The 11,789-nt window shown below is 35.3% G+C and overlaps 1 protein-coding gene across 1 annotated transcript in view; it reads right to left on the minus strand.

Annotated features, from left to right (window-relative positions):
• LOC111047271 (cytochrome P450 4C1-like) overlaps window positions 1-11,789 on the minus strand; it is a 437,563-nt gene that overhangs the window by 417,142 nt on the left and 8,632 nt on the right. The window lies entirely within an intron of this gene.

Consider the following 11,789-nt stretch of genomic DNA (forward strand, 5'->3'; position numbering starts at 1 on the left):
TTGTTGATTCTCAAAATATTTTGAATTCAAATTCGGGGGCGCGTGTAACATATTAAAATATGATGGGCGAGCAAAATCACTATTTGGGAGAATTTTATAGGTCTGAAATAGCTAGTCTAGTATCGCCAATTGTGATAACGATTATTAAAAGATTAGATAATATCAGGTATCATGGCTAAAATTAGAACAGCTGAATAGAAATAGGAAGTTATTTGCTACTTATATTATATTATATAAAGTATTGGAAAATTTGAGGTTAGGCTTAAAATACCTACTGATTGGCGACATAATGATCGATCAAGTCGCATAACGTGAAATCTAGCCAGACACCTTGGCAGAAATTTATTGTAACTGAATGGTATGCAACTAGAGGATTTTAAAAAAGCACATGGCCAATTGTTGTAGAGGGAGAAACAACTTATAAACCTTATAAAAATATACTATATGTAATAAATGTACTTAAACCACCAAATATAAATAAATTAGAGTATTAAGGAAGTAGGAGGTTCCTAGGCGCATGTATACCATAGTGAATTTGCATGAACCAATCAAATTGTAGTAATCGATGGGCGGCAATAGAGAACCGATTCAAATGTATTTATAAATATCTCTATAAATGATAAGATTTTGTAAATTTTTACTATCCAGTTTATGTATTAGATATGGCCTGAGGACATATAAAATATCATATGTATGATATAGGTAATAATTTAGTAGATTGGCATGGACTATTTGAAACTTTAAATGGCGTAGTAACAGATTATTTAAATTTATGTAGATTTGCAAGTCGGAAATGAAAATTGTGGAAATAAAAGTAGAACCTACCCACTTGCCTGTGAGACACCACTATGGAAGGACACTAAAATTTTGTAGAGCACAAAACCCTTTATTACATTGTACTTTTCAAAGACTTAAAGTTTAAATTCATTCATTAATTTTCTATAAGACTTAGAAGTGATGCTGCATTAAAGCGAAAGTCATTAAATATTTATTTAATCCCTGGGAGAAGACGACTTCGGCCACCAAAAATCTAGGACTACCAGGAAATTCGGATCGCTGCCAACAGCTTATAAAAATTCAGCATATGAGTGATAAATAGTCGAAATATAAAGTTAGGGCGCCCTCAGTGCTTCGAGTGAAATAAATATAAAAGCTATCTAGTTGGAAAGGTCATAAATATTAAGAATTAATACAAAACTTGCACAAGTCTTAAGAGGGTATAAGAAATATCTTATTAAATAAGAATAAGTCAATTTACATATCCAAAGGTACACAAATTAAAGGAATATTAAATTCTAATCTTGTAATACAAATGCTCACCCAATCATCTATTCTATATAATAATTTGTAATAATATAATGTAGCTCTTGTTCACTGGATAAATTGATTTATCTATTTCCATCAGAGGCCGAACCTCCTGCCCTGAGAGATATATATATTATGTTATTGAGAAATATACTGGAAATTACAGAAATTAATATATTTATAATCTATGATCTATCAATTTATCATTCTATGATTTATGAAATATGATATAAAGTGAGATTACCTAAATCGACAAGCAACAGCAAGTCGATACCAAAGCTGCATGCAAATAAATGCATATTATCAATGAATTGAAAAGCACATGATAAAGTTTCGTGCAATAGAGCTAAAGAATAGTGTACTGGTCTGTGATATTTTATCTTGATATATTTATTTCATATATTTTCTATATTGATCTGACTTTAATATTTATTCATACAATATATGTATCAAATTTTTTATGGTGTACCATTCATTTTATTCCCCAATACCACAGAGTACAAATCACATTTCTATTTATTAATTATCAGTATTAAATTATTAAGAGAGTTACCATCCAATTTTATCAGTAATAGAATAAACTGGTTTTCACAGCCATATACTGTGTTGTTGATTAAATCTCTGAAAATAATACTTTCCAGAAATTTCTATAAATTGTCCAAGCAATAATTTGCAAGAGCTCCTGAGTGAGTTTATAAAGATTTTAGCGAAATTGTATTCTAGAAAACCACGACCAGATTTATATAATTTAACTCTCATGCTTTACCGATTGCAGCCAAGCCAAGGCAAATCGTTATTCATTAAAAAATAATGTCAGAACTACAAACTGAAAATTATGCACTGTAGTAAAACCTGACACCATGTTTATCTAATGTGTAGGTCATAAGTGATAATTAAATTGACGAGATTTATAATTATAACTTCAATTTATTAGAACAATATTTACAAGCTCCAAACTGTGGAGACATTCCAAGAGCGACTAGTACAATGAGCATGGAGGCTATTTAACAATGATGTAGTAGCACACTAGAGTGCTCTCATCAACACTAATCTGTGATCAGGTTTTTTACTGAACGTAAAAAGAACCCGATGGAATTGATCAGTGGCTTTGAACTCAACCAACGATAGGGGAGTGATAATTATTTGTGTAGGTCTTCTGAAGAACCATTATCTACAGCTGGTACCAATCAACTACACTTCAACTCCAAACTACCGTTGCAATACCAGTAGCCTACACAATTTATCATTAGGGTGACGTGTTTATTACAGCTGGTAACTTTAGATGCTGAATCATATTATCGCAATATGATCTTGAATCATGATCATCTTTCCGTTCTTCGGTAGCCGCTGGGCCGACAATTTCGAAAACATAGGCCTGTAAAATGGATTAATAAATAATCATTATTAGCCACCCTATAAAAATTTCTGGTCAGAAACCATCCCCAATATTTACGCAACATATTCCCAAAGTTTCATGCCGTTATGTCAAGTATTTTTCGAGTCATAGGGAACAAACACACAAACAGACATTCATTTATATATAAGATGGAAGATTTCATTCGGCTCAAACAAAAGCCTCTCTAAAAGGAGGTAGAATGATGGTAGAATGATAAGGTTGACAACTTTAAGTTGTGTTGTTTTAATTTTTTTTTTCAAATCACTTTCAAAAAGTTCATGTAGTACCTACTATTGTGTTTGAGACACTTCTGGCGCTATCATAGTTTCACAACTTCCCTGTTCGACACTCCTATCTCTTGCAGTCGTTAACCATATCTATAATAAAATTAAGAGTTGGCTTATACACGTAAAGGATAGGAAAATTAAGTTTGACGCATCATCACGTCTGAACTACTGGACTAATTAACTTGAAATTTTGCAAATAGGCTAGATTCTTGATTAACCAAGGATGGTTATAGGCCTATTTTAAATTCTTCAAAATTTCATTACGTCAAGTTTTCAGATTATGAAGTTTGAAAATAGATCCTTGCGAAGCACGGGTTCCTGCTAGTAATACTGTAAATACATGACCAATAATCTATTTCAATATTTATTTTGTTGTATCAGAGCCAAACTGGGGAAGCAGCGCCTTTTGATGTGGGTTGCAGTCCCGAATGTAAAATTGAACAGGTATGTGCAACTGATTCACACTACAATTATTTCAATCATTTATTGGAATATTCTATCATCTCATACCATTTAATATTTCCAATATTGAAATATTTTTCCACTTTTTAGAACAGTATTGATTGAATTCCATTCTAGTTTTGAATATTTTTGATTTTCGATATGATAAAATCCGAGGTTTATGCTTCACTTCATCTATGAAGTTGAATAGTTATATGATAGGTTGGAATGAGAAAAAAATAAGTTATTTGCTGTGGACTTTCATGTAGTAGAGGTGACTGCTTGAGGAAAGCTCCACTACTAACAGTTTTGAGCTTGAAAAACAATTCCCGTTGTCTCGTAACTAAACTTGAACTATAGCTCCATTCATCTTTAATCATCATCCCTCTCTTCACCAATTCACAATTCCAGGGCTTATGTGGGTGTTATCTTAAAAAAACTTTCACTATAAGCTACGTTAACCTGCTTCTATTAAGTTTCTCCCGTACTCAGTACGTAAATTGGATTACAAGACTCCTGTGTTTGATATTGTGCGATATTAAACGATAAGAAAAAATTGAAAATTAGATGCTCTAAAGGCTTCGAAAATAACGTAATAACCGACTTGATCACCATAAACTAGATAAGAATAAAGGATGAGCCCCACTTTTCAATTTGAAAGAGAAATTATTCTCTCATAATCCGCTCTTCTATGTAATCTTCTTATCAGGCCGGCTCGTACTAATCATTCCGCGTCGTCTGATTACAAAGAGCAGTCTTCGCTCGCTGAAAACAAAATCTGGTGATAAGGCTGCATGATAGGACCAATTGTATTCCAGTTGAGATTAGCGCCATTCTTTCTGATCCGGCTAATCTTAATTACTTCGACGAGTTGAATTAGAATTCAATCACAGTCGTCGTGACTCCACGACCGAATTGGAATGCTTCTGGAGAGATAAAAATGTTTTACTGAATCAAGATATACCAAATCGATTCATTTCCTCTGATTCTAATAGATTTTTCAAAATAATTATCTATCTATCTATTGATGCTAGAGCTACAATAGAGTGGTGACACTTGAAAAATGTTTTTTTTTTTTACTCACAGTATCGTTTATTCTTAGTCATATTCGTATCTTAGTTGACAAAGATTGGATCAATCAATATTAAGTACAAATCGAGGCTATCTCAGCCCATTCATATTTCCTTAATTATTTGCAGTATCAAATGCATTTCATGTAAAAAAAAGTCATCACTTATTCGATAAAATGTATTTGAGAGGGGGTGTTCCACACGATTCAATCGCTTATTGAAATTTGAAACCTCAAATGACCTTGCAAGAGAAATCATGGTCAAGTTGAGGTGTGGGAGTAGCATTTAAGACGTAATTTGGACCTTCAATAAGAACAATAAACCCTGATTTATTAAAAAACTCTAGTCTTACTACTTGAGAAGTAACTGAAATTGAGACTACCAGTATGTGATTACGTGATTGATATAATTTACATACTGTTTGATTTACTAGGTGCTTACACACTCGATAATTTGTTATGAATTCACTCAATTTGGTATAAGTTTGAGTGATTGGTATGAGTAATGCGATAATCTTGGTATGAGTTTGAAATTATATTGATTTGAACATTTTCTTGATGAAATCAGGTTCTTATCCCACTTGAAATTTGATAAGCTTCTACAAATATATCTCATTACTTTACAGCTTGATAGCCGTTCTTCATAAACTTGATACTGGTTTGGAGTTGGCACGAAAACAAAATTATATATTGGCGAAAATATGAAGTACCTTAGTATTGATGCTAGTTTTCACTCCACTTGACCTTCTTGTAGCTCTGTGTTTTCCTTATCACCAATTTGCTGGCACAAGCCACATAGAACGGTTACAATCTAAGGACTCCTCAACCACCATCTGCATGACAATCTGTCACAATCAATCTGCTGAGTTTAAGCGAATCTGCAACTGATGCAGCAGCGATTTCATCCACGATATCGTCTGAGAAGTTGTCGAGTGAATCGATGCAGAATCGTCAACAGTTCGACACCCAAATCGAGTGCTGCAGTAGTTTTGGTGACGGTGAGATGGGTGAAGGGGGTCGTAGACCCTTGCCAGATGTGACACAAGACTCTTGTACATTTCAAACTCATACAAACAGCTGTTAGCGCACCCCTCTTAATTAACACTATTGCAAAATTAATTTATGACGGACAGCAGATGACGCTGCGGTGTGAAGTGATGTGATTTGTGCCGGCGCCATGACACTTTGCGTTGGTCAATTATTTGTACTGCCACCAGAAGGAGGCATGCTTTTATTGGCGAAGAGATCCTTTTGGATGTTCTGCCTTGCCGTATTACCCAATGTTACTGGAAGTCACCGAATTTATTCTATATATTTTTGTACTAAGAGCATGTAGGAGGATACTCTATCAGTGACTACAATTCATATTGCAGTGTCCTTCTCCTGGAGCTTGTTCTACAGAAGATTAGTGTAGGAAATATATAATCATAACTATATATTATTAACTGTCTATGTGATTTCAAATCCCAGAGAAACACCCCTTACACTGGACATATATGAAATTATATTAGAATTACAGAAAATTAGTTGGAGATTCACAAATCTAATGTCGAAGTGTGTATGACAGGAAGAGTTGGTTTTCCATAGTACAAAACCTGTGAATATTTGCCTAATATTTATTTCAATTAATTCAGTTGGTCTCCCCAGTGAAGTTATCAGGATCGAAATTGATTAGAGGAAACGTTATTTCAATGAATAATTAACATATGAATGAAAAAAGAAAGTGTGTAAAAATATTTCCCACTCTGTAGGGGAAAACAGACTCCCACTCTCAAGTCATTGTTTATATTATTGTACAAACACAGCTTGAAGGAAAAGTTAACTTTCATCTCAAGTCTTTATTCAAGTTCCATCCAATTTACTCAATGAAGTCTTCTTTCAATGAACTCTGTTATTCCTTACAAATTGTTTCCTTTATTGTACACGATGAAATTGCGGGAATAAGTTTCTCCTAGAATGAATCATTTTGTAACAAAGAACTAAATCACAGCTAAAATAGTATTTTGTCATTTTTTTCAAATTACACTTGTTTATTTATTTCTACTGTTAATTGCGCATTATCTTATCTTAGAGCTCTAAAGAAACACTCAGAAACTAACAAATAAATAACTGTATAATTGAAAACGTCTTATCCATCTCCAATTTATTGAGAGGCCAGTGTTACAGACCCATAAACCAGTGAATGCTGAACTCAATGTTATCAGTTTCGGCTGAATACATATTTGCTCAGGTGAAGAGAATCGTACTTCTTCGAGGAGAAAGTTACACGATCTATAAACGACGCGATCTGTGACGTCTAGCTATCTATCTCGGCTGCTTTATCCATCGCAGATATCTATCTGTCAATGCAGAAGCGTTAGCGCAAAGGGATCACGAAAGGTGCTCCCTGGAGACCAAAGCGGATCCAGCATCAACGATGCTTCTCGATCTCTCACACTCTCTCACACTCCCTCATACTGTTCCTCACACTCTCTTTCTCTTTCAGTCTCCATCTCTAATTCGCTCACTCTCACCCACACACTCACTCCCTCTCACTTCCAAAACTCTCTCTCTAGCGTTCTATCTCCGTTCACAGAAGTTCTCCCAGAGGAGGAGAGTGGAAGGCTTATCTCTGTCCTATGCAATAATCCCTGGAGCACCATCCAACTGCATCAGAGCCTGCCCAACCCCTGTGCATTTGCCTCTGCTGCAAGAGCTGCTGAATTTTCTCTCTCTTTATTTGCCGAATAAACGCTAACTTGGCTGTTTTTAAAATTTTCGTTCATTCTGTTTGCTCCCTTGATATAAAAACAGGGATAGAATTTCTGTGAAAATTCATCGAAATTACTATTTTTCAACAGTAATGTTGTGCAGAACTATGCACTCGTTGCCTTGGGGAAATATATTGAATTTCCCCATCCATTTACCTCTGTAACTCCAACACTGTTAAATCCAATTTAAGACTTTTGGAAGTTCAATTTTGAAAATAAATAGATTAGGAGTTGAGTATAGAATACTTGTTGTCATTGACAATTATAATTAATATTGTAGATGACAAATTATTTCGAAGCTTTATAATAAAAATTATGAATAAGTAAGTACTCCCATGTCCCGTGCATGAATTGTAGCTCCATTAACAAGTTTTATTAGAGCCAAATCCCAACAACAAAGTATTCTCAACCTAAGCTACAATTATTGTAATTGTTGCTATTGTTATAATTCTATGTTATAGTGATTAGTATCTTCGACCTGAAATCTCCTACTTACTCATTTACTCCTCAGCTCCACAGGTCTTAACAACCCTTAGCCTCTCTCACAGAGCCTCTCCATCTGTCTCAATCATTGACCTGCCTACTCCAGTTACGATCTCCAACCGTCTTTAGATCGCGTTCCACATATTTCTCCCACCTCTTTGAATCAAAAAGTCAAACATTAAAAAGTCAATTACTTATTATATCAAAAGTTATCGTTTCATATTATTATGTTTAATAGTTAACAGATTCTCTACTCGTGAAGCGTTTCAGGAAGTTTGATTTGTTGTATTATCAGCAATTTCAACGCATTGTGTTTTTAACAACCAGTTGATCAATGGCACTACGCTTCTACTCTCTTGATCAATCGAAAGGATTGATCATGTAGTAAATTATGTATTATTCATATTTCTACTGGTGTTTCGATCACGGTGCTCAGTGATTCCATAAGAGGATGCTATAGTGATTACCAATCCTATGGAAGAATACTCGTTCTTGAATGAATGTTAATCTTACTATCTTCTACTCCTTCTCATGAATATCTTTGACCTACAATACGAAATGGATTTTAGAACCATTCTATCGACAGGAGGTATTGTCCTTGAAAGTACGTCGACCTACAATGAACCCCAATCATATGTTTCCAAATTTTCTTCATGTGAAAAATTTTCGGAGCGACTTTCCTCAATCGATTTGAACAGCAATAAAGTATTCGGGCAGAGTCATTGTCCCATAAAATCTGTGCGCTGCCGAGCCATAACTCTCATGAGTGATTATGAAATTCTAGCGTTTTATTACGCAGCAGGCACGTCGCTGCAATAAAAATGTGATCCTTCGCAGCTTTTTAATTAATTCGGCCGTGAATTACAACGAGTTATAAAGAAATCATGTAATTGCGTGTCGCGTTATTAAACCGCCCTAATTCTGATTGTAAACTCAGCAGTGAACAAGATGTAAAATCAAGAAGGTTGAGTTTATTCCAGATTGTTGAGCATTTGTTGCTTAGTTGAATATTATTATTACAGAATTTCATTTTTGCAACATTCTCATTTTTCAAGATGATGATGCTTACTTCAGTTTGAAACTCTTGCAAACCATTCAGAACCCACTCAGGGGGCTCTTTTTCCCTCGAAATTATATAAATAAGCATAGTCCTATTAATTTTCAAAATAATCAACTGATACCATTTCACCCGTACATAGTTATATTAATATTAGAGACCTGATTTATTCCTGCTGTATTTACAAAATATTATTATCTATAGATATTGATTTCAAAGACCATTCTCTTTGCAAAACAAGATAATACTGAACTAGTAAATGACCTATAGATTAGAATGAAACGTCGCATGAAAGATTTGAACAATTAGCTTCACTCAATTTCCCAATAGGGAGGAAAATAGTCCCAAATTCAGTTGAGAGCAACATGGACATGGAGAATTATGACTTGAATTCATCGACGCATAAAAGGCGTTTTTGATGATACCAAGATGCAAAATCCTTTTCCATCAGAATCCGCTAAAATCCGCCGAAAGCAATAGTCCGTAACTCCATGCTGACCTATACCAACCGCATAGGAATAATTTACTTGAATCAACAGACTGATATACCAATCAACTCATGTCAGTGCACATTGAATTGAAAATTGTTCTCGCCCTGTATAACCTTGCATCTGCCAACGACAGAAGCTTATTCACAGTAGTACAGTAAATATACTTGACTCGAATTATATTTCCTCTCATCTCAAAAACTCGATATTTATAATGCAAAAAATCACTGAAACTCATCATACTCATCATCGTACGACTCATATTTTGGAAAATGATCATTTCGGTATTTTGCAATAAGAACCTTCCACATTCATCATAAAGCATTATTCCAGTTTATGATGACGTTATGAACATTCAATCTCGGATTAAGTGTTCACGAGAGTATGAACCCGAATGTTTATGAGTGATTGAAGCGGTTCAGACACATATGAGAGGTGAATTAAGATAGGGAAACGACTGTAATGCTCATTCTGACGGATACAGAGTAAAGTACAGAGTGACTGTTGTGTGTTGTGGGGAGGGGGGGGGTTCCAGTGCGTTTGCTGGCTCACTCAGATATCGAGGCCGATATAACTTCCATACTGTTGAGCCCAAAGTCGGTATGGAGATTCAGAAAAGGGCTCTGAGGATCTCGACGACCTTTTTACTCTCAATATGGAATATAAAAAGGGTTGAATGGGCGCTGGAAAGAATCTTACCATGCCAGTTGCTATAAACACGACATAACAATATAGAGAGGATAAGGGAAATGTTCTTTTTATTCGCGGATATGGTGGCTTAGCTTTAATGGGTCGGATCGGGTCGACTGTCGCAAAGCGTCGAGTTATTCGATTTCACGTGGATTAGATCTCTCGTTGCGGAAAAAGCAGTCCTCCTCCTCTTTCTGCTCCTCCACCTCCTCTTCCTCCTCCTCCTCTTCATCCGATTCCTCCTCAAAAGAGCACCCATTACATGTGAGAATCGTATTACCGGTCCGCTCTATGTATGATAGAGCCAAGATTTATGAAATAACTTTCAACTTGTGATTTGATCGCGAAAGCTTTCAAGCTTATAGAGGTAATGTTGATGCTCAAGTTGTTTTCACGATAAGCGTTCAAGTCGTCTGGAAAGATTTTTACAGCCGTATTGAGACTGATTCGAGTGTTTGGGAGGATTGGTGTAAGTCGATGTAGGAAATTTTGTTTTAGGAAGTGATGGAGTAGAGGATTAGCATGGAAATGGGTGTTATTGTGGTTGTTTTGATTTGAAATAATAGCATAAATAGAAGATGGACGATAAGGAAATAAATTGGTATATTAATGTTATATTTAGGTGTGATAGATATCATTCATGAGGGGCCGGATGTAGTATTTGAGAATGATTTGTTTTATTCTGGAAAATATTGATTTCATAGGGTGAATAGTAGGCCCAAATCCTGACTTCAGGATGCTTTCTATGAATTCATTCGTGGAATGGTTGGATACCCCTTAATAATAATAATATAAATATAAAAGTAACATGCAGTATACTATCCTTGGGTGTACAGTACCATTTACTGAAAATTGCAGTACCTCATAGCGAAATTACGGATTCTATTATCGTCAAAGAATGTCGTTTGAATATCGATGCGAGCTGCTATCCTTTGCTTTCTCAAAGCACTTGAGCGCACATGAGTGCCGATAATCCGGCTTTGATTCAGAGAAATGGCTGGCTGACTGAAGCTGCCCCCCCCCCCTCAGCACGACCCGGCTCCGACTTGCATTGATTCCTGGCCAGAATCGCATCGCACTTCTCTGACCATTAGGTCACATAAATGTTCACCCGGCCGACAGTCATCCAAGTTCCGGCCGCATCTATATCACTGATATCTTTGGCCGCCGGTCAGCCAAGCATCGAAATCAATGATGTCGAAATAGGATTGCAAGTCAGGGCTCAGCGGCTCGAAAATGTCTTTATGCCGTCATAAAACAGGCGGATTACTGTTGATTGCGATCGGTATGCTATGAATCGTAGAAGGCCTACCTTCTATTTCAATAAAGCTTTCCACTAAGGCACTAAGCTCTTTTGATATTGTTATCTGTATTGGAGTATAGATATCATCTGATATTATTAAAGAGTATGGGGTATAGGAAGTAAAGAGTATAGTAAAGTATACCAACCTCAGGTTACTACAATATCACATAATTTCTCCTATTTTGAGGACTATAATGATTTGATGATTACTGTTGGACAATTACTTTCTAGCAACGGAGTTGATTCAATAATAATGTATGAACACGATTGAAATATCTATATAATATTGGAAAAATTGTTTTTTGAAAAGCTAAAGTGACATAACATACATTCAGATTCGAACAGTATATTTTAAATTGGAAATAATGAGACAGTTCTGGGCATGAGCCTGTTGTGTCTCTTCTCATGTCAAGTATTTCTACACAAAACCGTGTGAGTCTGATGAATAAATTTGTAATTAAATAATACATTTGATGAATGAATGAATAAAAATTAATAATAGTATCATAATCTTGTGAAA

Source organism: Nilaparvata lugens, chromosome 7 (genome assembly GCF_014356525.2).
Source record: "Nilaparvata lugens isolate BPH chromosome 7, ASM1435652v1, whole genome shotgun sequence".
NCBI lineage: Eukaryota > Metazoa > Arthropoda > Insecta > Hemiptera > Delphacidae > Nilaparvata > Nilaparvata lugens.